Below are 24630 nucleotides of genomic sequence, written 5' to 3'. Positions count from 1 at the left end.
ATTTTTAGTTGTCCAATTAATTTTTCTTCCTATTTTTAGTAAAGACGGGGTCTCGCTCTTGCTCAGGCTGGTCTCGAACTCCTGAGCTCAAATGATCCGCCCGCCTCGGCCTCCCAGAGTGCTAGGATTACAGGCATGAGCCACTGTGCATCTTTTAAGACATTTATTAATATTTGAGTTTTCAGTCCCTGTCATACCTATTTGGGGTGGAGGTTCACATCAGGACATCCCAGAGAGATAACACAAGGGGGCTGTTTTGAATTGAAGAGTTGTTTCCCTGACAATAGTGAAGCAGTGGGAGGTTTGAGGTGTCTGTCAGGAGTGTAGACAGGGGTCCCCTTTGAATATGATTCCTGGGAGGAGTAGGATCTCAGGGCAGAGACAAGTGTGACGTCCGTCTCACAGGCCACCCAGGGCAGTAGTATCAGACCAACATGAAAGATCGTGCTCAACTGTGGTACCTTGAAGAGTAAAAACAGACTCCAATGAGCTGAGAAAGAAGGAACATTTCAGAATTTTCCTCAGCCACATAAATACTGGAGTTCTGGAAAAATTCGTGAGAAGAGATTCCCCAAAATTACTAATTTAACATTTCTCGTCAACCATGTAGGATGTGGCTCAGTCAGATTTAATTTGATTAGAAAAATAAAGGAATGAGAATCCTTGCACCCTAATGTCTTATGCAAGCTGTACCTGTGACAAATGCTTATTGAGTGTCTTTTGTGTTTAGGCGCTGGGCTAGGTGCTGAGGAAATGCCTGTATTAACACAGACATTGCCCCTCCCTTCAAGGGGCATACAGGAAATATAAACAAATGAGCAGGTAATTGTAATAGAGCAGGGGTTCTTAATCTGGAGTCCATGGGAACCTAGAGGGTTTTAGGGCTCCTATAAAACCTCTGAAATTACAAAATTTATCGTGTGCTCTTTTTTCTGGAGGGAAGATCTACAGCTTTCAGCAGGTTCTCACAGAGGCCTCTGATCCAAAGAGGTGGAGAGAAGACAACACAGTATGGTAAGTGCTGCATCATGGGACACAAAGCAAGAACCAAGGACAAGTACGAGGGACACTTAACCCAGAATGGTGGCAGGTGGGGGTGGGAGGAAGTTCCAGCAAGTCTTCTTAGAGAAAGTAATGTTGAAAATATAATCTGAAGAATAAAATGTAAACCAGATAAAAAGAGGAGGAAAGTTCTGTCAGCGAAAGCAACACATAGAGAAGAGAGTGCAAGCCCAGAAAGAAGTCTCAAGTGACCAGAGCAAGGAGAAGCAGCAGGGAAGCGTGGGGAGACCTGGCACTGAGGAGGTCAGCAGGGAGGAGCCAAATCGCAGTATGTAAACCTCGAGGTGGAATTTAGATTTTATCCAGAGGACAGTGAGGAGCAGTGGGAGGGTTTTAATTTGGGGAGTAACATGACTGGTTTATGTTTTAGAAGGCTCATTCTGGCCATCAGGTGGAGAATGGATTGAAGGGCGCTGGGGAGAGACCAGTTAACAGGCTGCTGTGGCGAATCGTCCAGCTGAGAGATGATGGTGACTTGGACTAAGGCAGGGCCAGCGGCCGGACAGACGTGGTCAGATTGTGGTGATTGCCGTTGCCAGGATTAAGTGAGATATTTAAAGTGCCAAGCCAATGTAGGAGGTTATTGAAGTGCCTACCATAGTGCATAAGGATATTTGTAGAACCTAGCACAATGCCTGACACATTATAAATTGCTTCCCTGCGTTCTTCTCATGGCCTCCTGCACTAAAAACAATCCCTCCATGCACCTGTACACACTCGCATTAAAACACCTATAAAAAGTCCTTACAGTTTTTCTTCTCTCTCCCTGTATCCTTCAACACCAGCACTGTCTGATAAAAATAGAATATGAGCCACCGACACAAGCTACATATATAATTTAAAATATTCTAGCAGTGACATTTAAAAAGTACGAAGACACCATTCATATTAATTTTAATCACATACTATCTAATATATAGAGAATTTTGCATTTAACGTATAACCAATTAAAAATCATTAATAGGATGTTTCATATTCTTTTTTCATGTTAAGTATTCAAAATCCAAAGTGTGTTTTAGGCATAGAGCACATCTTGATTCAGACTAGCTCCATTTTAAGTGCTCAACAGCTACATGTGGCTGGTGGCTACCATTTAGAACAGCATGATGTGTGACTGTAAACTCCTGGAAGGAAAAGCTAGCTTATATCTTCAGGAACTAGCTCAGTGCTTGACACATAGTGTATGCTCAATAAATGTTTGCTGGATAAAAAGATGGCAGGGTGGCAAGATAGATGGATGGATGGAAGGATGGATAAATGGACAGAAGGATGGATGGATGGATGGATGGTAGGATGGCACGATGGATGGAAGGAAGGATAAATGGAAGGAAGGATGAATGGAAGGATGTATAGAAGGAAGGATATATGGAGGGAAGGATGGATGGAAGGATGCATGGATCGATGAACGGATAGATGAGGAGGTCCCATCTAGTTTTGGTGAAGAAGTGTCATTTTAGGTGAGCCTGAAAGGTGAATAGGATGGCAATAGTTAAGGACAGTGGGCTACAAGGGCAAAGACGCAATGAACAAAGACAAGGAAAAGTGATACCAGGAAATAGTGGGAAGTATAGAATTTGGCCATAGTATAGAATACATGCTGCACAAAAGAAGGCGGGAAGTGATGCTGGAGGTTCCTAAAAGCTGACACCAAACCCTGTGTACCTCAGGGAATGCCAAAATCTCCAGTATAGTTTTCTTCAGTCAATACTTGAGGAACAGATGAAAAGAGAAGTGACAGAAAGAGATAACATAAAAGAAAAATAACAAACAGAAAGAAAAATGTTAGCAAAGTGGTAAGTATTGCTGGTTTTAATGTTGGCAAAGAGCAAACAATAGGAAAGTTGATAAGAGGACCCAGGTTGTCATCATCCTGGTGGTGTTGGCTGATGGGAAGAGGAATAGGTCGCTAGAGGCAAATAGCCTCAGCAGTCAGAAGTCTGATCAATGGGACTATGGTTAGAAATGAAAATAGGCTTGTTGGTCTCAGAGTTTCTTGCCTTCCCTGGTAGATCAGGCCTGGAGGGATGCGGAGAGCCATGTGTCGATGCACACGTTTGAAATCCCACCTGACTGTGGTCCTGTGAGGCAGCATCGTTGCCACCTCATCTTTAAGGAGCCAGGGCTGATTTGCTTCTCTTCTCGTCAGCCTATACATCATGTGTTAGAGAAAATCAAGAAATTGCTCTGGACTTGCTGACAATAGATGTTCTTCAGGCAAAAAAGTGTGTGGGCATCTCCTAGGAGCTTGTTTTGAAAATCCAAATCAGTTGTATTTTTGAAAGATTTTTATCAAAGTCTTTAAAACATCCTCTGTAATACTGGTAAAGTTTCTTAACCTTTCTGAGCCTTTACTTACTTGTCTGTAAAACAGGGAGAACAATACCTATTTCATAGAGTTGCTTTAGCACAGTGCCACTTGTAAACATCTTAGCACAAACTAGCAGTCAGTAAATGTTTACTCTTTAGTAATACTATCATATTTGTCATCATTATTATTACTCCTTTCAGAAGAAGTTTGTAGTGCTCTTTCATTATTTTCTGCAGATGTGTATTAATGAAAGTGTTGTCCTGGATTGGAGTTTTAAATGATGCATTAAGAATATATAATTACAGGCTGGGGACAGTGGCTCACACACAGTGGATAAACATCTGGTCTCAACAATCAATTAAATTGGCTCTACTACTTACAACTATGTGACCTTGGACAAGCAATATGACTTCTCAAGACCTTAGTTTCCTCCTCTGTAGAATGACAAGGATGATAGTGCAGACTCAATGAGATTGTTTTAAAGATTAAATAAGACAATGTGTGCAAAGACTTGGCCTAGCATTGAACTCTTACAAAGTATTCTCAATAATATCTAACTATTCTCAAGTGCTCAAATTTGAATATAATCAAGGCTCTGAATCTAACTACCAATTTACAGAAAACACAGAGGATAGAGGAACATGTTAAACCATACTAGAGGAATGAATCAGCAAAATCCGGAAGGTAGAAAACCTCATAGGACAAATAACCTGGTTTCTTCAACAAATAAACTGCAAATATAGAAAATAACAACAACAACAAAGAGATGGGCCTATGCTATAGATTAAGAGAGACTTAAAAGACATATCAACCAATTGTATCATGTGAAACTGTTTTTGGATCCTGATTCAAACAATCAAACAGACCAGGTGTGGAGGTTCACACCTGTAATCCTAGCACTCTGGGAGGCCAAAGCAGGAGGATCACTTGAGGCCAGGAGTTCGAGACCAGCCTAAGCAACATACTGAGACCCCCCATCTCTACAAAAAATAAAAACTTTAGTGGGTGTGGTGGCGCATACCTGTAGTCCTGGCTACTCAGGAGGTGCCACTGCGTTCTAGCGGGGGCAATAGGATGTGTTGACTCAAAAAAAAAAAAAAAAAGAACTATGAAACAATTAGAAGGCTGATTGGCTATTAGGTGATATTGATGAAGTATTGTTAATTTTTAAATGTATGGAAATGGTATCATGCTTATGTAAAAGTAAAGAGTCCTTTTTTTAAGATGTATACTAAAATATTTATGGATGAAAGAATATGGTGTCTGGGATTTCCTTCAAAATAGTACAGGAGAGAGTATAGAAAGGAGTTTGGCCATGAATTGTTGAAGTTGAGTGATGAGTACATGCACCTCTCTTTATTTTTACATATACTGAAAATTCTCCATAAAAGAAAGTTTAAAAATTACTTTTGTTAATATGACTTTTTACTGGGAGTACTGAATCCTGGGGCGGGTGGGGAGGGAATGAGATCCTGGAGAGAATAAGAAACTCAGCTTGATTTTCATAATGCTCCTTAATCTAGTATCAACCTACCTTCTCAAATTCACCTCTCCTGCCCTTCAACACAGCTGTTTCTCCAAGTAATCACCTCTCCTCGGTATTGTCACCTTCTTTGTTCTCTTCTGGCCACCTTCTTCCTGTTTGCTTGTACTGTTTCCAACTGGAAGGCACTTCCTCCACAAATTCGCCTGGCCAAGTCCTCCCCACCCATCAAGACTGACCTCCAAGTTCACCTCCTCCCTGAAGCTTCTCTGAATACTTTAACCAAATTTTTTTTGAATTCCTGTTATACTTAAAATTAATTTGTTTTCTGCCTATTCATATTTTTTCTTCTAAATTAAAATTATAAGCTTCTTCACGATGGAGATCATCCTGCCTTGAAGGCAGGTCACAGAGCCGGCCCCTAACAAATGTTTGGCCAGTAGCAAATACCAGTTCACCTTGTGGTCCTGAATACGCCAAACTTCATTTGCAGTCCCCTCTCATCCCTCTCCTGGATGATCCAGCAAACTGGATTAATCCCAATTCCTTGAATGTGCGCCATGCTTTCCCATCACTCAGCTTTTGGTCATAATACTTTCTCTGCCAGGGCCTTCCCCACATCTCCACTTACTGAAATTCTGCCCATTCTTGGAGGCTTATCCACCAAAAGTCCTCCTCCATCAGAATATCTTTCTTCACCTCTGCTCCCCATACCACCTGCGACCCAACCATATGTGATCCTTTTCTTGTTTTAATTTCTGAAACAGTGTGTTTTAGTGTTGGTGGTAAAATTGCCGATCACTTTGGTTTTGTTTTTAATTAACACGTAATAATTGTACATATTTATGGGGTCCAGTGTGATGTTTTGATACATGTATACATTGCATAATGATCAAATCATGGTGTTTAGTATACCTATCACCTCAAACATGTACCATTTCTTTGTGGTAAGAACATTCAGAATCTTCTCTTCTACTTTTTTTGAAATATAACCCATAGTATTGTTTGCTATGGTCACCCTGCTGTGCTACAGAACATCAGAACTTATTCCTCCTGTCTAACTGTAATTTTGTACTTTTTGACAAATCTCTCCCCATCACTCCCTCCCCCACCACCTCCCCAGCCTCTGGTAACCACTCTCCTACTCAGTACTTCTGTAAGATCAGCCTTTTTAGATGCCACAATTGAGTGAGATCATGCAGTATTTGTCTTTCTGAGCTTGGCTTATCTCAATGAACAGAATCACTGACCACTTGGAGAATCTTATGAAAGCCACGGATCCTCACCTCCTTCCCCATGTGCACACACATAATGTTCCAGTTGATTTGGGGGGAGGGGAGGCTCATGGACCCAGGTTAAATTCCTGCCCTGGTCCCTTTCTTATAATACTGATCACAATCTTTCTGGTGTTACATTATTTGTAAACACTTCTTCCAGATTATCTTAAAGAGAAAAGCATGCCTTGCTTACCTTTGCACCCCCCATGGCACCTAGCATCATGTTACATCCATTGTAAGGTTCTCAAAAAATATTTGTTGCACAGTCAAGTTCAACTGATTGGATGATTGTGTAGATTCATATTTAATAATCATGTAATTAATCAACCTCCTGCTTTCTAAAACCAGTTCTGGTTCACATTAGCTTTTCTAATTTGTTTCTTTATGTCTTTTCTACTAGGGAACAGAATCAGGGGGTGGTTTTTAGATTTGTGCAGCTGCAGAAAAATCTCAGAAAATTTGTGAGGCTTCTGCTGCAGAGGCTGGAACACACATTGGATTTCTATTAGACGGGGCTACGTCCTGGATATTCTTCAACCCCCCACATTTCTTGACCAATCATGCAGCAAACATCAGACCTGCCAAGGCAAATGGCATCTCACAGGCACTCTGGGATACTGGCTGGGCTCTCTCAACAAAATTCTACATGAGGTCAGATCTGGTGTCTTGGCAGAGCATGTGGCAGTGGCTGTCATTGGTCTCAGGGGCCATTGCAAGGTCCTATCAGCCCAGAAGTTTTCCCCATGAGCTTCCTGTGGTACTGCCCATCTATCTGCCCCAAACTTCCCACCATTCAAATGGCTCTTTTGGCTTGGACTATAACTATGGGGTGTCACCGTAAGATAGATACACATGTCACCTGAGAGTGAGATGATGATTCCCTCCGAAATCCCATTTGTACAAGAACATGAATTTCTAGTCAAGTTAGCTAATTTTGTCCTTGGGAAGAGTCTGGCCGCAGGTGGTTGGGAAGCTGTCCTAAGGAACTGCTGGTGCAGTGTGTCACGGTGCCTCCCCTTTGCTTCTGGCCTAGCCTCAGCTCTTGGGTGTGAGGAACACCATTGGGAAATGCAATCAAAGTCCCTCATTTCCCCAAATTTTATATTTAAAGTTTTATAATTAGTTGTGCAGAGTTTTTGGCATATTAGGAAATAGTGGTTTCTGCTCTGTCCTTAAACACACCTATGAAAGGAGATTTCCTAATATCCTTCTATTGAACACATTGATGATTGTGAGCACACTAATAATAACACTATTTTCCATCACCTGGAATAGGAAAGTTGGCTGCAGGCAGGAGACACAGGGCCCTGGCCAGGAACCCAGCTTTCTCAAAGGGGTTCCAGAGCCCGAGTCTGTCCTTCAGATGCACGTGTAGGAATCACAGGATCTAGACCTTAACAGGTCAAAGAGTCCAGAGAAGCCACCTAGTCATTTCATGGATGAGGTAGCAAGCAGGAGACTCACCCAAGATCACACAGCAAGTCAGGGCAGAGCTGGGACTCAGCCCTAAGTCACCTGCCCACTCCTCATCCACAGCAATGCTGTGGTGCACCTCCTGTGTGCGAAACACTGGGTTATACGTGGAAGAAACAACACGGAGCATTTCAGTAAAAGTTGCTAGAATGCAGGAGATGCTGGTGTGTTTCAGTGGCGGTTTGGGGAGGGAAGGCAAAGAACTCAGGGCCATGGGGCTCGTGTTCAGACAGAGCGTGGAGAGGAGGACATGGGGTGTCAGGAAGATGGGGAGGCAGACCTAGATGCCTGAGGGAGATTACCGGGCTGCCCACTCTTTCCCCAAAGTGTCTATTTGCAAATCACAGAGACCTTCAGTTAGTTATCTTCTCTTCCCCACAATGCCTGAGAGCCTGAGAAAACACCCAGAACTCTCTCCAGGTCCCCAACCAGAGGGCCAGATGCTCTTGGCTGATGCTGTAAGGCAGGTAATATCCAGGTAGTGTCTAGAGCAGTGGTTAAACAGAGTCACTTTGGAGACAGGCAGCCTGAATTCATATTTCATATCATGACCTTGAGCAAGTCACTTAACCTCTCTGGGTCTCCATTTCCTATGTGTCAGGGTGATAATGCAGGTGAAGAAGCTGCTGTACATAAAGTGGTTAGCACGGTGCTGGCACACAGGTAAGCCCTCGGTAAGTGGCAGCTGTTATCATTTTGGTACTTTCCTTCTCTGTCTCCCTAGTGCTGGCTCCAGAGTCAACAGAAAGTTGGCCCAGACACAGATGAGCTCCCCCAGGACATACCTGAAGTCAAGACCTGTTAAAAGTTTCTCTATCTCTCTTCATAGTTACATCTTTCATTTCAGGAAAAATCTGGAGGAGCTAAATCCAGAACGGAAAAGTTGCATCTGACAAAAGGTATGTGCAAACACGTTTGCAAATGAGGTCAAGGTTTCAAAATATCCCTTCTCTGACAGATGAGTCAAGCCCCACGCAGTGGTCTTACTATTTACCACGAATGACGGCACATTGTCTCAGTGAAAGATAGGATCATTTGCCAGGAGTTATATTGGAGGGAGTTACTCATTGGAAAATGTGGCTGCATTGCCCAGACTGAGATCTGAACTTGGACTTCCAAGGATTTCACCCAAAATAAGCTGAATTCCTCAGTTATAATTGTCAGAGAAACACAGCCAAAGAATCTGTGTGTCAGACCAGCACAGGCTCTTGCTGGGGCAAGTGTGGGTCCAGGCAGGGGGTAGTCATGGCTCTCAGCAGGGGGGATGGGGCGTGAGGCTCGTCTGACCCTCACACTCTTCCTGTTCTTATCGAGGACTGTTGCCAATCGGCCAGTCATTCTTTGATTTAGTTATGCGTTCACTCCCCCAGCAACTCTTTTGATCACCTGATAACAATAGCTAACACTTGCTTAGCACTGATTATGAGCCAGGCACTTTGCTAAGCACCTTCCATGGATTATCTTTGGCCATCATCTCAAACAGCGCTATGAGACAGGTATTTGCCTTAGTCAGTTCCGGCTGCTTTAACAGAATACCAGAGACTGCATGGTTTTAAACAACCAACATTTATTTGTCACCGTGCTGAAGTCTGGAAGTCTGGGATCAGGGTGACAGCTTGGCTGGGTTCTGAGGAGGACCTTCTTCCAGCTTGCAGACTGACAACCTCTCCTTGTATCCTCACGTGGCAGAAAGAGGGTGAGAGAGCTCTCTGGGGTCCCTTTTATAAGGGCATTAATCGCTCCACGCTCATGACCTGATCACCTCCCAAAGGCCAAAACCATCACATTGGGGGAGTAGGATTTCAACATTTGGAGTGCGGGGACACAAACGTTCTGTCCTTTGCAGTGCTATTATATAATAGGGTCAAAAAACAAAGGTTAAACCACGATGTGATGTGTGGAGAGACGTAAATATTTGATTTTGTCTATAACTCCTCTGGTCTTCTTCCTCAGCCCCTGCCTCTTCCCTCCACATGTGATGGGGGCGGCATGAGCTAAGTGCCTAATCCAGTTGGAGTCTCTGTCTGATCTGATCATTTAAGCAGTCCCTTTAGGCAACACTCATCCTTCTTAAGAAAAATACCCTGTCTCTCTGCCTTCCCGCCACCCCTGCTGCTTCTCTCCCTCCGAGAGTATTAGAGGGGGCGGATAGGAGTGTGTGTGGCTCACTCCATCTCAGGGCAGAGCAAGGTTTTGGAGTCGTTGGTGTAATGTCCTCTGGCCTCCAGGCCATGTCCTGTATTTTCTCATTTGATACCTTAGCACATGTCATCCTCCTCCTGTGGCCGACTCAAGAAGACCACACTCCTCAACCCAGCTTTCCAAGCTCTCCCCACCATGTGTGGGAGTCCCACCTTCCAACTGTCTCTCATAGGTTTCCAATTATTCCTCGAGATCCAATTTAGATCCAACTCCTCCTTTAATGTGATCTTCAGGGTTCCATAGCCTGATCGCTCCCTTCCTCTGAACTTCTGGGTATTATATCTGGCAATTAATTCTGTATCCCTTCGAGATCTCTCTCTTCTTATTGTTTCATGAAATTACTTGTATCTCTTATTGCTATTTAATTTTTGAAGCTCCTTTGGAGGTATGGATGATGCCTTATATTTTGGCGAATCCCCCAAATCTCCTAATCCAGAGTGTAGAACTGAGAAGGACCCAGGTATTCACAGACAAAATGTCCATATCCCTGTATATGAGGAGCTTCTAAAAATAGAGAATAAAAAGACCAGTAACATCACAAAAAATGGTGTAGAGATATGAATAGATAATTCCCAGAAATGCAAGTGGTCCTAATCACACACACAAAAATGTTCAACCCCACTCATAATAAGAAAAATAAAAAAAATTTAAACTACATAGATACTATTTATCCCCTACTGGATTGGTCAAAATCCAGCAGTTTTACAGCATGATCTTGGCAAGGCTGTAGAGAAACAGACACACTTGGCATTACCGCGGAACTATATTTTGTTACGCGAGAATCCACTGCATCTGCGCTGGGAGGAAGGATCGGACAAGGTAGCTTATTTGTCTTTGCTCTTACTTGAGCATGTTCCTTGCTCAAATCCTCCCCATAAGTCAAAGCTGTGTCCATCTCCAATGGTGGCAGCAGCACAACACACACACATTCCTGGCATTAGACACAGTCACCATTGTTTGGAGGCCCAAGCGCAAGAGGTGAGGAGTATTTCCCTGGGGCCTGAGTGATGTTAGTTATGGAGAGGATGTTTAGGGCCCTGCATCTCCCTGTGTCAGTGCTGAGTGCTGGTGGCCTAGTATCCGAGGCACCTGCAGGCTTGTTAATAAGTGTACTGTTTGTGTTTGTGATATGTGGGGCCCTGTAAAGTAGGAGGTGCAGAGCAGGGAGCCAGGGTAGGAACCTTTTTTGCCAAATTCCAAGGGAAGGTCTGTTTTGAAGTCACCTCCAAGGAAAAGAGGAAGGTGGAGAAAAGCATGTATGGAATTTGAGAAAGGAGATGTATTTATGTACAATCATGCCCTGTAAAATGATGCTTTGGTCAATGATGGACCACATAAGTACAGTGGTATAACATTATAGTATTATATTTTTACTATACCTTTTCTACGTTTAGATACACAAATATTAATATTTACCATTATGTTATAATTGCCTCCAGCATTCAGTACAGTGACATGCTGTACATGTTTGCAGTCCAGGAGCAATAGGCTAACTTGACAGCCTAGGTATGTGGTGGGCTATGCCACCCAGGCTTGGCCAGTACCCTCCATCATGTTTGCACAACCACGAAGTTGCTCAGCGATGCATTTCTCAGAACACATCCCTGTTGTTAAGCGACACATGATTGTATATATTTTTATATATATATATATTTCACCAAAGGTAAGCCATAATTTTTTTAAAAGGTATCTATAGGGAAAGAGAAGGAATAGGGTAGGGAGACAAGGATAAAAGCCAGACTTCTCTGAATATACCTTGTTTTGTAGATATGCCTTTGGAGCCATGTAAATATTTTGTATACATAACTATAACCAAATTAAAATTTTTAAAAAGGGGTATTACTAAAATTCTAAAGCAAATGAAAAAAATGAATGTTAACTCTTTATCTAACGTGAAATGTAAACACACAGAGAAAAACTATTCCAAATGACTTTAAAGCATAGAAACTTGAATGTGTATTCCTAGTGGGGTATATCCTAAGGGAAAAAAGAACTGTCTAAAAGAAAGAAAGAAACAAACAAACAAACTAAAAAAAATTCCAGACCCATTTTCAGTAATCATACTGTTCTGGTGGTAATTTTATTCTGAGACTGTTACATATATACTGTGGCTTAAAAGAAATGAGTAATTCTGTTATATTGTCAAGAACTAGGATTTTTTTTTGAGACAGAGTCTCACTCTGTTGCCCAGGCTAGAGTGCCATGGCACCAGCCTAGCTCACAGCAACCTCAAACTCCTGGGCTCAAGCGGTCCTCCTGCCTCAGTCTCCCAAGTAACTGGGACTACAGGCATGCGCCACCATGCCCAGCTAATTTTTTTTAGCTGTCCAATTAATTTCTTTCTATTTTTTTAGTAGAGACGGGGTCTCGCTCCTGTTCAGGCTGGTCTCGAACTCCTGAGCTCAAACGATCCGCCCGCCTCGGCCTCCCAGTGCTTGGATTACAGGCGTGAGCCACCGCTCCCGGCCAAGAACCAGGATTTTCAGTGTAGGAGAAAGCAAGATAGATGAGGTTAAGAAAAACTTCCAAGTACTGAATTAGAACTGAAAGTTTCAGTATGAATTGATGATGATATTTTGTCATTTTAAAGAAAAAAGGCTATTTCCTAGCTCTGCCTACTGAAAAGGCTTAGCAACAACGAGACCCCCCACCACACCCCCCGGCCATGAGCACCCTTAGTGGCTACAAACTGTGGTTTACAAAGTGGCTATAAATTGTGGTCTACAAATACTAATTCCCACTAATGGAACCAGGGCTCCTTGGAGAAATGGCTGAGTCCAGCTCTGAGGCAGGAAATATACAAAATGAGCTTGGAACATCTTGTCATAACAGAAAGCAAAGGAAACAAAATATCAAAAATGACTAATTTGTGAAAAAAAAGACTCAGGAGTGAACTTGAAGAGGCTCCCACTGTCCCAAGGTTGGAGGCACAATTTGAGTGTCACAATGATAATAATGGCAATGAATTGAAACATATTAAATATGTTTAAGTACATGGGTTTACAATAATAAAAACAAAAAAGCTAACTCACTGGTTAACTTTGAAGATGGTAAGAGAACAATCTCATGATTTTGAAAACAGGCAGATAGAGGCACAAAAAAAAAATGCAGCATTTATCTTGCCTTTCCTATGTAGTTATATCTTGGGATAGCCAAATAGTTGATGTGGGAGAAATTTCTCTTTAGAGAAGTATTGCAGCTGACAAAAATGACAAAAGAATGCTAGAATTGGAACATCATGGCTTTATAACCCCTGAAAATACTGGATTTAGACAAAAATTGGCAATGGATGCTAACATCACAAAAAGGAAACCAACCTGACACGTGACTTCTGGTGGAATACACAATCCGACCTCTTAGCTATTCTTGTCAAGAAAATCAAACCTAAATCTAACTTAGCCTCTGTATTTTACCACCAATTTACCGGGAACACAGAGGACAGAGAAAGATGTTAAACATCACCATAGGAAAGCAGTCTGGTGGAAAAATTCAGGCTGTGGAAGATTTTACAGGACAAACAATCTGATTTCTTCAACAAGAAACTGCAAGGAAATTACAATAGTCCCTTCTTATCCACAGTTTTGGTTTCTGAAGTTTCAGTTATCCACAGTCAACCGTGGTCCAAAAATGGATGAGTACACTACAATATGATATTTGGAGAGAGAGACTACATTCACATAAATTTTTATTACAGTATATTGTTATAAATTTTCTATTTTATTATTAGTTACTGTTGTTAATCTCTTACTGTGCCTAATTTATAAATTAAACTTTACCATAGGTATGTATGTATAGGAAAAAACATAGTATATACAAGGTTTGGTACTGTCCGAGATTTCAGGTATCTACTGGGGGTCTTCGAAGGTATCCCCCATTGATGAAGAAGATACTGCAAAAGAAAGGGAGAAAGAGAGATGGAAGAGAGAGACTATAGATCAAGATCAAGGGACAAAACACGTGTCAGCAAACATAATGTCTGGACCTTTTGTGGCACTTGATTAGAACAAACCATATGTATATAACAATAGGGAAAATTTTAATGCTGGTTAGATATGACATAAAGAAATTGTTAAATTTTTAGGTGTGATAATAATATTGTGTTTATTTTTTTAAGTCACTGTCTAGAGATACATACTAAAATATTTAAGACAGAATAATATGATGGCTGGGATTTATTCAAAATAATCTGGAAGAAGGAGTGGGTAGAATTATTGTTGAAACAAGATTGTCCATGAATTAAGGATTGGTGAACTGGGGATTTGCATGATTCCACATGCTTTTCCTGCCCAAGGAAGGCAGGAAATCTAAGAGGTCGTTAAAGTGTCTGTTTTTCTCTTTGTAATCTCACAGGCACTGTCTGTGGTTGGAAGCAAAATCCTGGATTTCCTCAATAGCTTGGAGTTGGAGGGCGGTTACTGGGGTTGTTCCTTTAGCCTAAGTGCTAGAGAATTGAGCACTTAGTTTTTTGGTTATGCCATCAAACCTGAATTCCAATTGGCCTCCCTGGGGCCCCCACATCTGACAATGGCACCACCATGCTGCCAGGTACAGACACTGGAAATCTTAGTGCCATCCTTCACTCTCCAATCCACTAGCATACTATGGGGGTAGGGGTTTTTATCTGTTTTATTCACTACTGTGTCCTCAGTATCTGTAACATTGACTGGCACCTAGTAACTGCACAATAAATATTTCATGAATGAATGACTCCAAGCAGTTGCCAAGTCCTGTCACTTCTCCCTCTATAATTTACCTTCTATCTATCATTCTCTGTCCTTTCCCATTATTACCTGTGGTGGAAAAAAGATGTACATAGCTTTTTAACAATGCTCCCATTGTAAAGCGAGTTTATGTCCCAGCATCCCTTGTATCTGGGTGAGCTCTGTGGCTATGTGAACCAATAAATATGAAAGAAGTGATGCTGTGTCACTCACCAGGGCCAGGACTTAAGAGATTGGTGATTTCTACTTCCTTTCCTAGAATCTTCAGTCTTAGAGCCCTGGACTGCTGGAGAGGCCCTGAAACTACATGGCGAGGGAGAAGGGCTCAACTGACCTCAGCCTTCCAGCCATTTCTTCCAAGAAGCCAGGCATGTGAGGGAAGCTGTCTTGGGCGCTCCCAACCATCCCAGCCTACCAGCTGAATACCACTGAGTGACTATAGGTAACGCTATATGGAACAGAAGAATCACCCAGCTGAGCCCTACTCAAATTCTCAATCTACACAATTGTGAGATAAAAATAAAATTGTTGCCATTTTGAGCCATTACATTTTGAGATGATACGTTAACAAAGCAATAAATAACCAGAACATTCCCTTACTTTAGCTAGACCTTATAACTTCTTGCCTGGAAAACGGATTTCTACATTCATTCTTCCACCCTTCCAACTACTGTCTACACTACTCAGGTTAGTTTTCATAAAGAAACCATGTGGAGCTCCTGCTTAAAAAAAAAAAGCTCTCATAACAGAATACAGCCCAACCTCTTTAGCTTGGCCCTCCTGGCCTTCCAAGATCTGTCTCTGAACCCAGCTTTCCAAGCTCTCCTCTCCTCCCCTCATGTCCGTGTTCCAGCCAAGTTCAGCTCTTGGTTGATCCCCTGGGGTCCCCATGATTTTGACTTTGTTCATGCTTTCCCTCCTCCCAGAATGGTTCTCGCCACATCCATGTACGTCCACATCCTACTTGCTTTCCAAAGGTGTCCACGAGTATTCCCTGGTGTAAATAATCTCTCTCCCCTGAATTTCCACAGCATTTTACCTGGGCCACTCATAAAACCTACCCTTTCCTGTCTTTTTAATATTATAATTTAGAAACATGCCTTTAACATTCCTCATAGACCATGAAATCCTTGAAGGCAGAACTCACGTCTTATTCGCTTATTTTAAACTTTATTGAAACTAGCAAAGAACCTGGCTCTTGTAGATCTGTAATAAATGTCTGTTGAACAAATAAGTGGATAAATGGATGAACAGGACCCCATCTCACTTCTTTGTGATTATAGCTCAACAGCAATCACACTGTAGTCATGTACCCTTAAACCACTCGTTCAGTTTCCTCATCTGTATATTGGTGGAAATAACAAAAATAATAATATCGGCCCTGCCAGGGGTGGGGAACCTCAAGGCCACGTGTGGCTCTCCAGAGCCCCGAGTGCAGCCTCTAGACCAAATCCAAACTTCACAGAACAAATTCCTTTATTAAAAGGATTTGTTCTGTAAAATTTGGATTCAGTCAAAAGCGCTCACTCAAGGATCCAGAAGGCCACATGTGGCCCCAGGACTCTTGCCTCTCTTACACGGTTGTCGTGAAGATCAAATAAGATGTGAAAGTCAGAAGCACTAAGTACAAGGCATCCACATGGAATTAAATAAAAACTATTTTTAGCAAGGGTGTGTGATGGAACTGCTTACAACTCAGTATTAGCCATAGCGGGCCAAGAAATTCAGAGAAAAGTTTAGGGTGGTCCCCACAGCCACAGCCTGGGGGAACACCAGGCATAAAGAGTAAGATCAGAGAAGCTCAAGGCAGCACCAATCCAGCCTCTGCTTTCTTCTTAACAAAATGCTTAGGGGCAAGAGGAGAAAGTGGAACCCCACGGCCTTCTGCATTAGGGCCACCTTTAGCTGTCTGCAGTGCAACCCGACCAAAGGCCGAGGTGTCTGAGCAGCAGCCCTGTGGAGTCTGGCCTCTTGCTTAGGAGAGGGGACGCCTACTCACACGCCTACTCGGTTGAAGCAGAGAAGGGAATCCATTGGCCCACGTGGATTCTGGGAAGTGCCCTGGAAGATGCTGTTTTAGGCTTGGCCACATGCATTTGCTTGACCATGTCCCTGGACCTCAGGTTCTCTCTGTGCGTTTCTCAGCTCTGCTCTCTTCTGTCTTGATTTCCTCCAGCAGCAGCCTCTCCCACGTGGTGGCACAGATGGTCCCCAGCAGCCTCACACTTACATCCCACCAGTTTAGCTCCCCTCCTGCCCTCCCACGGAGAGGAGTGCTTCTCTTCCCCAATAGCTCTAGAAAAAATCTAGGGATTAGGACTCACTAGACAGACAGGAGGCCTTTCCCTGAGCCCATCAGGGGTGGCTCTCCTGAGGGCCCAGACCTATGCACTGTCTGGAGACCCCAGGAGCTGGAGCTGGAGCTGGAGCTGGCAGTGGTGGGGTGGGTGGGGGGTGGTGGCAGGGAGATTATCCTCAAGTAAAAGGATGGTGCTGTCACCAAAGGAATGGGGAATGGAAGCTGCACAGGGAAAGCAACAGGTCCCACGCCACCCATCCTGTCAGGAGATACCAACCTCTACATAAAAAGAGTGCTTTTCCTCCAGCCTGGTATTGGACCCTTGTTCTTTACTGGACCCTTTAAAGAGACCTGTCCTAACCAGGTAACAAGGTCCAGGTTGGACATAATAGCTGCACTCCACTGGCACCACCCACTTCCCTATCTCTGCTCCTTATCCAAACTGTCTTCAATTTGCCTCTGGTTTGCTCTTTCTCACCATTCATGCCTTGCTGTCATCTCTCCCAACTCACTGTCCCTCTTGGCCTCCATATCATGATACACGAATACTGCTTACTGCCACTTCCCTGCAACCATGTATACCATCACCATATACTTATATCCTTGGGCTGCTCATGGCCATCAGGCAGATAGCCTATCTGAACACTAAAGAGACAGAGCCCCAATGACACTGCTTGAGCCTCTGAAGCCAGCCGTACCTGAAGCCAGCTATCCATCTCTTGTGGGTTCAACCGTGTGCCCCAAAAAGATACGTTGAAGTCCTACCCCAGTATCTGTCAATGTGGCTTTACTTGGACACAGGGTCTTTGCAGATGTAATAGAGTTAAGATGGGGTTGTATTTGATTAGGGTGGGCCCTAATCCAACATGACAGGTATCCTTATAAGAAGAGGAGAAGAGACATAGACATAGGCACACAGGAGACCACCATGTGACCATGGAGGCAGAAAATGGAGTCAGGTCTTCACAAGCAAAGGAATGCCCAGGATTGCTGGCAGCACCCAAAGCCAAGAGAAGGGCTTGGAACAGAACCTCCCTGGCAGCTGCCAGAAGCAATCAACCTTCCTGTCACCTTGACTTCAGACCTCTAGCCTCCAGAACTGTGAGAGAGTAATTTTCTGTTGTTTTAAGCCACACAAGTTTGTGGTCATTTGTTATAGCAGCTCTAGCAAACAAACACACCCTCTCATTTTTTCCCCCTGTTTTGTGAGCCAATGAATTTCCTGGTTGCTTAGGCAAAATTATGTTTTACTTACAGCCAAAGCTCTGAATAATACAACATGTTACCTACACTGGGCTACATGCTGAAGATGCAAAGACAAATAAAACCCTGTCCCTACCTTTGAGTCATCCATCCTGTGGCACAAAGCCCAGCACCACCTGATGTCACTGGGGCCAAAACCATTGAGAAGGACAAAAAGAAACTCAAAGCCATACTGGGATAGCCGTGTCTTATCTCCAAATAATGAAAGCATTTATCTTAAGCACAGTCCAGGCTCTAGTCAAAAACAGTACTGGCTTCCCACCCCATAGAGGATAAAGGCCAACTCCTCAGCCCAGCACTAAAGGCTCAGCCTTTACTTCCATCATCATCTTCTGCTGTATTTGGCTCCTTCTTCTTTTCCACAGCCTTTGCTCCAGTCACATCAAATTACTAATTGTTTCCCAAAGACACCATACGCTTTCAAAAGTTGTTACATTTGCTCATAGTAGCAGTCTACATAGAGTCCTTTCCTCCATCTCAAAGTCCTAGTCATCTCTGTCAGTTTCCTAGGGCTGCCATAACACACGACCCACAAACTGGGTGGCTGACACCAACAGAGACTGATGCTCTGACAGTCTGGAGCTGGAAGTCTAAAATCAGGGCATCAGCAAGGTCATATCTCTCTGAAGGCTCCAGGGAAGGAGACTTCCTTGTCTCTTCCCAGCTCCTAGTGGCCACCAGCAATCCTTGGCATTCCTTGGCTTGTAGACACATCACTCCAATCTCTGCCATTGTCGCATTGCATTCTCCCTGCATTTGTGTCTGTATCTGTGTCCAAATTTCCCTCTTCTTGTAAGGATACTAGTGACTGGTTTAGAGCTCACTTTAATCCAGTTATGTTCCCTATCTTAACTCAATTAATCTGCAAAGACCGTTTTTCTAAATAAGGTTGCACTTACAGGTACCAGAGGTTAGGGCTTGAACAAATCTTTCCGGGGGACACAAACAACACTCAACATCATCCTTCAAAGCCCAGCTCAAATGCCACCTCCTCAAGGAAGCCCACATCACCTAACTATAGCACGAATGTCTAGTGCTCCAGAGCTCTGCTGCAGCCTTATCACCTCTGGCCCTGCAGTAAAGATACGTGTGAACTTACTCACTTAGAGCTTGTGAGCAACAGGACTGGGATTCAAACCTTGTCTGCATGGTCCAAAGCCCTTAGTCAGTGCCTATCCTACTCACCAGAAAATAATTGATAAATGGTTGATATTTTGAATTGAACTGATAAGGAGAAAAGAGATAAGGTGAGGGAGAGAGTGGCTGCATGTTGCATTCTGGAATGGTTTGCAAGCCATTAGGAGAAAGAGAATAAAATTAAAGCTGCCGTCATAAGAACTGAAATATGGCTCATCCACTTTAGTTCCCCACTTGCAACAGTCTAGTGAGTTTTGGTCTCTTTCATGCTTTGGATGGGAGGGCTTCGAAATGCTCTGAGGGGCTGAGAAGAGTCTTTGAGAGCCAAGAAGGGCCCTGTCCAGTAGCCACTCTGGCCTTGAGGCTCAAGGATGGTGAACCCCCCCGCCCCCCCCCCCCCGATCCAGTGACAACCTCCGGTCCCAGGCTTGGACTTACCTGTTGAAAACTTAAACTGAATACACACCAGAAAGATCTTCCGTGTCAGACCCCTGAGGGGAAAGTCTGGGTCCCCATTGAGCTTCATGGGAAAGTTGTTGGCCAGGAAACAGGGTGGCTGGCCCAGAGCCCAGGCTTGCTGCCTCCGTGGTCTAAGCATTTAATAGAAGTGGAGCTGTTGCTGTCTGCCTTGAGACAAGCGAGTCAAGAATAACTTTGCAGAGGCTGAGTCTTGCAGGCCTCATCATCCTGAAATAGCTGAGACATGATCACCCATTACCTTGATGCCTGTCTTTCAGGGAGACACTTGCAGAGATTGGCCCAGGAAAACACAGTGTTATTTATTCCTGTTCAGAAGAATGTTTCAATGAGACCCCTAAACTAGGCTTTGAGGCCCAGGTTCCAACCCTTTCTCAGTTAGGGTTCCTCCCTGGTGCTTTGATGGTTCTTGCCAAATCAGGCAGTCCCCAGTGTAGGGACTATTTCTCAATCAGGGTCTGAGAGCAACTGGCCTACTTAGGAAAACTACTAAATAAATTCAAATGGAAAAAGAAGTATTAATAACAGCCCTTGTATAGCACTTATTGGTGCTATTTTAGGCATTTTACATAGAAGAACTGCAGTAGACTGTATTATTGTTCCAAATCTTCTCTGTACCTCTTTGTGGGACAGTTACACCTCCCCACCACATTGACATCAAACTTAGCCATGTAACTGGCTTTGGCCAAGGAAATGTAGACAAAAGAAACATGTTATTTTCAAGAGGAAGCCTTAGGAACCATCGTGTAGATCCACCATCAGCCCCTCTTTTCCTGCTGCCCTGACCTCAGCAATGTTCCAGATCAGGGCTGCTCCTCAGGCTGGTCCCAGAGGGAAGAGCCAAGGCCATGCCGCAATGGACATGTGATATAAGCAAGAAATAAATCTTTGTTGTCATAAGCCACTGGGTTTTTGGAGTTGTGTGTTATTGCAGAGCAACTTAGCCTAAGCTATTATCATGATCCCCATTTCATAAACGAGATAGCCAAAGCAGAGATCGTACCACTTGCTCAAGGTCATACAACCCGGAAGTGGAAGAACCAGGACTCAATCCAGGCAGTCTGGCTTCAGAGTCCATGCTCTTAGCCACATGACTACACTGCCTCAGAAAGTGCCTTTGTTGTTTTTCTGCAAAACTTCCCTTGCATGCTGTTTTTCTTAGTTTCCCACGGAGGTGATTAAGAGTAATTGGCACGTCATTTGCTCCTCCGTAGGTAGGGTAGACCAGGTAGATAGTCTCTATAACAAAACGTAATTGGTTATTGAATGAGCCAGACTCGTTGGTATGCAAAGCCGGAAACAACTTTTATTTTTTCCACACCATGGTCTTGCAGGAATTAACAAAGCATTCGTCATTAGATTTAAAAACTGAGATCAAATCTAATATCAAAACCCCGGGCTCTCAACCATTTGAAAGCTGCTCTCCCAGCGCAGGTTTGGAAATTTGTAATAGGAAAGGGAGTCACGGTTGGCTTCCTCCTTATTTCCCTGGAGTACTACCCTTCCACGCCTCTGCCATTCACCTGACTGCCTCGAGCTCTTGCAGAATGGGGTCTAGGGGTGGGAGTGCCCTCTGGGTGAGGCAGGTGGTCAAATGCTGGCTCTTTGTGACAAGGGCCTCTGTGACGGATTCCCCAGAGACTCTCCCACTGGGGTATCCCACGGCACCCCTTTCTGGCCCAGGCAAAGTACTCTGTAGCTAACAACTTCTGACCTAGCCCTTCTCCCCTCCACCTTGCAGATCCAACCTCTTTCTCCTGGCAGAAAGCTCTTTCGCATGCAGTCCTTTTTAAGTTAAATAGCTCTATTGAGATCTATAAATAAACTGCACATACTTAAAGCGCACTATTTGATAAGTTTTGACTTTTGGAGAGGCCCATGCACTATAATCAAGATAATGAATTCTTTCATCACTCCCAGAAGTTTCCTTATGGCCCTTAGTAATTCCTGTCTCCTGTCCATCCCCCACAATCTCAGGCAACACTGAGCTGCTTTCTGGCACTATCGATTGGTTTTGTTTTATATAAATGGCATTATAGAGTATGCATTCTTTTTTGATCTGGCTTCTCTCACTCAGCATAATTCTTTATAGATTCATCATGGGGTCCTTTTTCAAGAAAACATAAGCCCAGCCACCCTCCACGGGTGCACAGGGCCCATGGGAAAGTCCACTCGCCCGTGACCTACCACACAATGCAAGTGCAGCCCGTTCCAGGCAGCTGCCCTGAGCTCTTCTACCTTTAGTTCCCAGGTGTGGCAGGCCCCAGGGCACACAGGCCTGGTGCTCTAAGCCCTTGAACGTCAGGCATCCCCTTGCCCTTTGCACCACATCCCAATGACTTGCAGGAAATCCTCCCTTTCCAATCTCTTGGTGGAGTCCTAAGCTCCCCTTCTACAGCCTCCAGTAGTCGACGCTCTGAGAGTCCTCAGACTGGCTTTTGGGATCACTCTTTGGCGAGTTCTGCACAGGTGGTTTGGAGCCGTCATTTAGAGGACAAGGGCACAGAACATCCTATGGTCTCAGCTTGGGGGCCTCAGCTGAAATGGAGACAACAGGAAAATTTGCATGTTAACATTGTGTTATGATAACTTGGAGGTTACAAATGCCCCTAACTCTGATCTTCATGGGCTTATGAGGTCATGCTGCCCTTTAAAGTCCAAATCACAATAGCGCAGGGCCCCAGGCTCCTTGCCCTCACACTTTTATCAGGCTCTGCTCAACAAGTTTTCTAGGACTCCAGCAGAAATGCTCACAAAAACTACAAATCTGCCCAGATCCCCACTCTCCGCTCCATGCTCTTCTCTCCAAGGACCCCTCTTCAGTCCACAGCATGACTCCTCTGGCAGTGGCTGCCCTCCCTTCAGTGTGGCTTCACTCCAAGTGTGGCCACAGACCCCCCCTTCATGTGTCCCGAGCGAGGCTGAGGCCAACTTTAATACTTAAGGAGACTTTACCAAAAGCTTGGAGGTGATAGAAGGACAGTGCAGAGGATCTTCACAGAGGTCCCCTTCCTGGGATTGCCAGAGTTAGCAAACAAAAATACAGGCCTCCCAGTGAAATTTGAATTTCAGATAAACAACAATTTTTTTTAGTATAAGTATGTCCCATGCAACATTTGGGACATACTTATGCTATAATATTATTTGTTGCTTATCTGAAATTCAAATTTGACTGGATGTCCAGAATTTTATCTGGCAAGCCTTCCCCTCCTGGGGGTCTCGCTGTGATCTCTGACATGTCCCCCTTTGCAGAATCCAACTTACCTCCCACAATGGAGGTATCCTGGAGAAACCTTCCCTCCAGACTTTTCATTCCCCACGCCTCCAAGAACAGAAAGCAATTTTCTCCTCCAGGAGTCCAGGGCTCCTTCCAAGTCCTATTTCTAGCTCCAGGATGACTAAGCATGAAACATCCATTCCTCTCTGGGGACCCCCAAGAATGTGCTCCTGCCCTTGGCTCCTAATGGCATCGGAACGATACTCTGGGATCAGCACATTTCCTAAAGTCTACCTTGCATAGGTGTTCTTTTTAATTTCTTTTTATTTTATTGTAAATTTACTGTTTATAATTGTATTATATACTTTGTATTGTATATAATTATATTATATATTATATATTTATGGAGTATAAAGTGATGTTGTAATTCATGAATACAATGCGGAGAAATTAAATCAAGTTAATTAACATATCCATCACTTCAAATACTTACCATTTTTTGTGACTCTGTTAGTAATTTTGAAGTGTAAAATACACTATTATTAACTATCTTCACCATGCTGTACCATAGATCTAAAAAAAACAACCTTATTCCTCCTAACACATTTTGTACCCTTTGACCATCACCTCCTCCCTCCCCCCATCCCCAGCCTCTGTAACCACCATTCTACTCTCTACTTCTGTGAGTTCAGTTGTTTTTGATTCTCCACGTAAGTGAGAACTTGTGGTGTTTGTCTTCCCATGTCTGGCTAATTTCACTTAGCATGATGTTCTCCACTTCCATCCATGTTCTCGCAAATGATAGACTTTCCTTCTTCTTAGAGACAAAATAGTATTTCATTTTGTATATATACCACATTTTCTTTATCCATTCATCTGCTGATGGACACGTAGGCTCCTTCTGTAACTTGGCTACTGTGACTAGTGTTGCAGTGAACACCAGGGTCCAGACATCTCTTCGACAAACTGATTTCAAATCTGGGTAAATACCCAGAGGTGAGATTTCTGGATCATATAGTAACTCTATGTTTAGTTTTTTGAGGAACCTCCATACAGGTTTCCATAAGGGCTGTACTATTTTACATTCCCACCAACAGTGTGTGAGGGTTCCCTTTACCCCTCTTGCATAGCTGTTCTTGAATAACCGGGTCTGGGGGAACATCAGCAGGAGAGTTCAGGTTGCCTCGAGCTGGCACCGACCTGCTACCTAGGGAACCTGGGTCAGCCTGTGGTGGAGATTTGCCCCAGTGGTCTTTCCTGGATTTCCCATCACTATCCCCTGTCTTGGATAAGACTGCATCACACATCTCCCCAGAAGAATCAGAAATTGTAGGAACCGGGCTGTGACGCAGCTCTACCCATGGGAGACAATCATTTATGTTACTGTTACCATGCAGAGCACAGCAGACTCCATTCCACAACTGGATGCTCACTTTACCTTTACAGAGTCAAAGCCCATTGAAGTACTTTCCCTAAATCAACACTGCAAGTTGCCCTCAGGCTAAACTCCCAGGCTCTGCCTAAACATAAGGACTGCTTGTGCATTTAAAATGTCAGTTTTCTTCTATACAGAATCATCAGACTTTCATAAAATCTAGGGCTTCAGTCTTAGTCAAGACCTCACTCGTTGCCCCAGCCCTGGACATACCCCTGCGGATCCAACAATTGATAGATTTGAAATCTTTGTTTGGATGTCTTGCTAGGTTTTTTT

Source organism: Propithecus coquereli, unplaced genomic scaffold (assembly GCF_000956105.1).
Source record: "Propithecus coquereli isolate 6110/MARCELLA unplaced genomic scaffold, Pcoq_1.0 Scaffold482, whole genome shotgun sequence".
Lineage (NCBI taxonomy): Eukaryota > Metazoa > Chordata > Mammalia > Primates > Indriidae > Propithecus > Propithecus coquereli.
This window is presented reverse-complemented; position numbering follows the sequence as displayed.